This window comes from Erpetoichthys calabaricus, chromosome 14 (assembly GCF_900747795.2).
Source record: "Erpetoichthys calabaricus chromosome 14, fErpCal1.3, whole genome shotgun sequence".
Taxonomy (NCBI): domain Eukaryota; kingdom Metazoa; phylum Chordata; class Cladistia; order Polypteriformes; family Polypteridae; genus Erpetoichthys; species Erpetoichthys calabaricus.
This window is the reverse complement of record NC_041407.2, coordinates 25815393-25821441: the sequence shown is the minus strand read 5'-3', so window position 1 is coordinate 25821441 and position 6049 is coordinate 25815393. Positions and strand designations below refer to the sequence as shown.

Sequence of the window (6049 nt, the reverse complement as noted above, 5' to 3'; positions counted from 1 at the left end):
TGTGCGGTAAACGTGGATGAATTGTGTTGTTTGTTCACGTTTTCACCAGGCAATCTAACTTTTTTTGGTTCGTTTGATTATGTACTGTATTTTTTTTTTGTATTAAGTGAGTTTTCGTTTTATTGCTCAGATTTATTTAGAATGTTATCAGGGTTTGAGCTGTCTGGCCTGTCGTACAGCCATGTGGACTCCTTGATGTCCCGAGGTTTGTGGCTTATATATTTTTTTCAAATAGATATCTAGTGGTATAATATACAGTAGAGTGTCTGGGTATTGTTTCAAAACGTGACGTCTCATCAACACTTTATTTTTCAGAGGACGCGTGTATTTGAGCCGACATGAGGCCTGCTGACTGCATTCCATACACGTAAAGCACAACTCTTAAGGTACGTTTTAAATTCCTGGTGGCTCACGTATGGATTGTTATAGCAGCAAGTGATGAAGTTAAAACGTGTTAGACTGCTGAGTGAAAAGCTGAAGTTCAATTTTCTTCTGATGGCCTGACAAGTCTTTGCTGCCACGTGGTGTCGAGTCTTTTTCTTTTATTTTAATTCTGCTTTGCTCATTTCGTTTCTTTTCAGGTTGACCTTTGAAAGAAGGCTTGATTGCAGAGTTGAAAGCCACGAGGGTACGTATCCAGGTTTTTGTAGTGTGTTTATTTTTATTTTAAATGAGTGGCATGGCTTCAGTGACGAATGACGGCGTCTGTGCTGTGCTCTCTTTCAGCCGCAGTCCGGGACAATCATGAGCGAGTCTCGGTTAGAAAGGAGACCGGCATGTGTTTATTTTATTGGAAATTGCCTAGACGCATCCTTCAGGTTTGTATAATTTCATATAATCGTGGTGGTAAAATTTGACATGAAATAAAAGGTTTTTGTAAAACACTGTTCTCCGTCTCATTATTTACATTTTTTTTTTTTTGCACTGCCTTTGAACCCTTGACTCCTGCTGTGGATTTTTAGGGCCAAGCAGTGGTGCAAAATTAACGGACTTGTTCTAACTGGGGTGCCTTAGAATTACAACTATGGTACTCTTGTAAAGGCAAGTTACAAACTTGGTGTGGTAGCTGTACTGGGGCACATTAGTAGGAGGCGAGATAGTATTAACCTAAACCATGGGTGGGCAATGTCGGTCCTGGAGAGCCACAGTGGCTACAGGTTTTCATTCTAACCCAATTCCTTAATTAGAAACCAATCCTTTCCAATCTTAGACCTTATTTAATTTTATAGCTCGTTAGTCTGCAATGTAAGGTTCTTATATCGTAGATTGTTTTACTCTCCAAGTATATCATGTAAATGATTTGAAGCCTAAAACAATTTTCAGTGTCACATTTTCTATTACATGTTTTATTTAAAAAACAGTGCACGATGAACACACAGATGTAAATGAAAACAAAATGGATGGAGAACTGCTGGCTGCTTTGTCATTTACTTTTAATTGCTAATAAGGAGCCATTAAAACGAATGCAGCAGTTTAAGATTGAAATAAGCAATCAAGTGTGGGGAACCTTAACAAGCAAGACCACTAAAATGAAGCATCAAAATGTCACTTAAGTGTTTCATCAGCAATAATTGTTTTCTCATTAAACTGGGTTAGAACAAAAACCTGCAGCCAGTGCGGCTCTCCAGGACCAACATTGCCCACCCCTGACCTAACTGATAATATGCATGTTAGAGATTGGGAGCATGTAGCGCCTCGCCGCTCCCACCACACTGCAAACCATATGGATTGGGATCTGAGTGCAATGGGTGACACTTAAGCTGGAGTGCTAATTCTGCCATCACCCCCCAAGTTTTCCCAGTAAGTTGGACCTGCTTGCAAGGCTGGATGCAGGTTAATGTCCTACCCAGAACGAAGCAATTACAGGTTCAGGGTCTTGCTCAAGGTTCCAATGGTGTAAGAGTCCCTTCTGCCATTTATGGCATTCAAACTGGCAATTGGATTATTTGCATTCCTATATGCATGTTTTAAAATAAATAAAAATGGCATAAGAGTGCCTTTGGTGGTTTTTGAAATGGATTTGTCTTTTAGGAAAAGTGTCGGCTGAATCGCGCACCGTGCATTTAGATACAACTATGTTAAGATGAGTAACTCGGTTAAGACATAAACCTGGTTTCTTAAATGTCTCCTTTTGAGGTACACAAGTCTTTTTGTGGTGGATTTCTCCTTTGGGGAAACGCTCCGATAATCAAATGTGCTAAAACAGTTTCAACATGAATGGTCATAAATCTGAAAACCAGGATGGGAGCCTCTGTCTCCTGAACGTGTGCTGATAAGCTTAGCACTTGTACATTCAGCTCATCTAAATAAATGTAGCAATTTCTGAAATATTAAGACGTTACTGTCGGGAGAAGAAATGATGTATTAAGTAGCCCCTTCTGTTCAGTGTCATTGGCACCTGGGTCTGTACTGCTCATCACTAATCTTCAGTATTTGGATACAATACACGGAGTAAACTACACAGCAAAGGGTGAATTAAAAAGGATATGGTAAAGGAAAGTTAACATTTATAAAGATGAGAAGTGTTTTACTTGGGAAATTTCTCTTTGTGGTCACTTGTTTTTGAACCCACGGCAATTTGATGTCTGTGTAAGGCAAACGCGTGCGCTGCAGGACACAGTGCAACCGACACACACACTACACAATCCTTAACTGCAACGTGTTCAAAGTTTACAAGGCCCACAACACAGGGTTACTTGCAGAGGTTTCTCGGGGCAAATCCCAGTTTCTCAAACTGCAATAAAGGTTTGCCCTGCATTTTTTTTAAATCGGGTTTTTTGTGAGTAACTGTTATTAAAGCACACATAAATGTACTTTGCTGTGAATAATCTGACCAAGACCAGCAATGTGTTTTCCCAAGATCCAGATTTTAAAAAAAATATTTTTGTGGTCTCTGTAAATGTGTTTAAGTCATACATTTGCTTAGGTAATGTGGAAAGACAATTTCTACTTGGTGGGGGGGTTAACAAAATATGTCAAAATCAAAGACAAAAAAAAGGAGTGGTCTTTAGTGCATGGATTCCCAAACTCACTCCTGGGGACCCACTGTGGCTGCGGATTTTTGCTTCAAGCAGATTTGTAATCGGTGACAACACGCTGATCTCATTAGCTGGTATTTTTTTTCTTTTATTCTACATTTAAAGCAGCTTGATTTATACATTTAGAAATATTTCAATTTTTGCTATAGATTTAAATGCTTACCGTTTGTTGCTTTCATTATATTTTGCCCTTGTAGTTTTCCCCCCTTCATTGTATCCTAATAATGACAATTAAAAGCGAGCAGAGCAGACACCCAGGCAAACAACGCTGAACTGTGAAAGGCCGCAACTACGTTAGTGTCAGACCCGCTAATTAGTAAATAATGGATTAAACTATTAGAACGTCTGGAAAAATAGAATGAAAATATAGTTAAAAAAATACAGGTACTTGTGTACTAAACGGACAGCTAGTACCCTTTTCTATTGTGACGCAAATCGGATTTTCGTTTTTAAGATTAGGCACCCGAAGTGGACATTAATATTAGGGAGCTATAGGTGACTATGCTTCACCTCCACTAACTTTAAGGTTAGTATTTGTAGTTGGGGTAGGCCAGTCTAATAATTTAAAATCTAAAAATTAAGCAACTGGGGTGCCACCTCCATGGAGCCCAACACTAGAATGGGTAGAAACTGCCGTCTGTTTAGTACACAAGTACCAAAGTACATTATTCCCATACAACAGTTTGGTACATTTTATTTATTTTTTTCTAATTTCTATATTGTTCACAGAACTTGGGAAATAACAGCTCACTTAATCAGCCCAGGAGTCCAATTAAAAACAGAAACTGGTTAGAACAAAAATGTGTAACCATAGGGGGTCCCCAGGACTGAGTTTGGCAATCCCTGCTTTTTTCGTCCATCTGAATACTTGGTTCCAATAAGTGGACAAGTGATCAATGAAGTGAGGGTTTTAATAGTTAAGGCTTAACCATCACTGGTGTATTGATCATGTTAGCGTACGGTCAGGAGTAAAGATCATAACCCACTTTGTTCAGTCATTCATAAGCTGTGAATTAACAACTGATCAATGTGGTGTCATTGCTGATTAAGACTTTACTATTAAAAAATTCATGATGACTGCTTTATGAGTTCGGTTTCAGCAACTTGAGGTTAACGAGAGTAGCTACAATTTAACTTCTGATTCTTATTGTGGCAGGAATGAATACCAATGGCTACGGAAATCCCCTCACGAGGGAAGCCCCAGAATGGAGTTTTGCCATCCATAAGCTTTAATTTTTTTTTTTTTTATAATATCAGATGACAGTTTGTGTACTAACCGGACGGCACTGAAACCTCCCGCACGGAGCCCAACACTAGAATGGGTCGTGAGAAACCTGTTTGGTGCCATTATGTTAAGTTCCAGTTGGACGTATGAATTTCTATAATATTCCAATTTCTGTATATTTTTTGTAATCCCAATAAATGTTATGAATTTGTCAAAAACTTCTGTTTTCCTTTGTCATGCCATCCGTTTAGTCCATTTTTAATGTGCTTGAAGTACCTGATTTGTGCCCTTGGGGAAATGTAACTTTCCAGATGATCGGGTTGCACCCTTCGCTTCCTTCATTTATCAAACTGCCTAAAGAGCCGCCTAGGGGCTTAACATTAAAATACAGCACAGACATTTGTTTTTAATAAAGTGCTAACATTTGCATCCTCTTGGTAAGAGTGATTAAGGGCGTAAGCAGTGGATTTTTCATGAATATGAATACACAAGTTTGTGGAGGAGTGTTAAAGGTGTTGGGCTTCGGGCCTAACTGACAGTTTGACGGTGAGCAGTCACTTCACTTGTATCTTCTCAAATGGCTAGAAGTTGCCTTGGATGAATGTGACCACCATATAACTAATAGTGTGGTGTTACGAATAACATCATGTGCAATTGAACCAAGTATTTTGCCTCCCATTAGTGGGGTCCTCAGTATTTGTACCAGAAGGTCTAAATGGCTGTAAATTCTTTCTTCAGGTAACTTTTTTGCGGTTTATTCAAACAACAATATCCTCAATGATACAATTTCTTAATCTGGCACAAATGTCGTAGAATGTTTGTGTTTTGTGCACCACAGCCAGTTAATACAAGTGTGAAAATTAAAAAAATTGAAGCCCAGCAACATTAATTTTTGCATTAGTGGCTCCGGTTTCCTCCCACAGTCCAAAGACATGCAGGTTAGGTGGACTGGCGATTCTGAATAGGCCCTAGTGTGTGCTTGGTGTGTGGGTGTGTTTGTGTGTGTCCTGCGGTGGGTTGGCACCCTGCCTGGGATTGGTTCCTGCCTTGTGCCCTGTGTTGGCTGGGATTGGCTCCAGCAGACCCCCGTGACCCTGTGTTCGGATTCAGTGGATTGGAAAGTGGATGGATGGGAACCATTGTCTTGTAACTCGGCAAGTGCAGTGAAACCCTGCAGCCACCGTTACTCTCCAGGACTGAAGTGCGCCATAGCTTGGCTGGTCTGACTGGGCCACAGAGGGAATACCTGCAGGACTTTAACATGCTGATAACTCGCAGCTACTGCTGCAGGTTTTCATTCCAACCTCTTTTATTAAATGAGTGACCTGTTTTTGCTGCTGATTCACTTCTTTTGAACTCATTTTAATTGACTTGTTCTTGAAGACTCAGACCCCTGAATTGTTTCTTTTTCTTTAATTAGCAGACAAATAATAATGAGATAAAAAATGACCCAAAAACAACTGGTGACCATCATACAATATCTGAAAATAAAGAACGATGAAGGTCTCGGGCATGTTGGTCTGCTCAGGTCTCCAAAACATTTTAACAGAGCTCTTAGAAAAGAGAAACTCAACAGAAATGTCTGCTAATGTACCACGAGAGCAGCAACAAGCCACGGAATTAAAGAACGAGTTTAATGAACGACAAGAGTCGGCGCCTCATTGAGCAGCTGGTTGGAGTGAAAGTGGTTGGAGTTTGAGGCCCTCACTTAGGTGGTCTTCTGTTGGCTTCCTCACGTCACATTTCATTTCTGTTTAAGGAAAGAAATGAAGTAATTCAGAGGGAC

The 6049-nt window shown here is 39.9% G+C and overlaps 1 long non-coding RNA gene and 1 other non-coding gene across 3 annotated transcripts; both read left to right on the top strand.

Moving 5' to 3' along the window:
- Positions 1–221: 221 nt before the first annotated feature.
- On the top strand, positions 222–884 carry LOC114664759 (uncharacterized). 2 transcript variants are annotated; one of them, XR_003718300.2, is made up of 3 exons: positions 222–386; positions 582–628; positions 727–884. It is a non-coding gene; the product is annotated as an uncharacterized LOC114664759 (long non-coding RNA). The 2 variants fall into 2 exon arrangements; XR_007933473.1 differs by having other exon boundaries at positions 582–632.
- A 37-nt stretch (positions 885–921) lies between these two features.
- On the top strand, positions 922–1054 carry LOC114665498 (small nucleolar RNA SNORA76). Its single transcript, XR_003718423.1, has one exon. It is a non-coding gene; the product is annotated as a small nucleolar RNA SNORA76 (small nucleolar RNA).
- The last annotated feature ends 4995 nt before the right edge of the window (positions 1055–6049 follow it).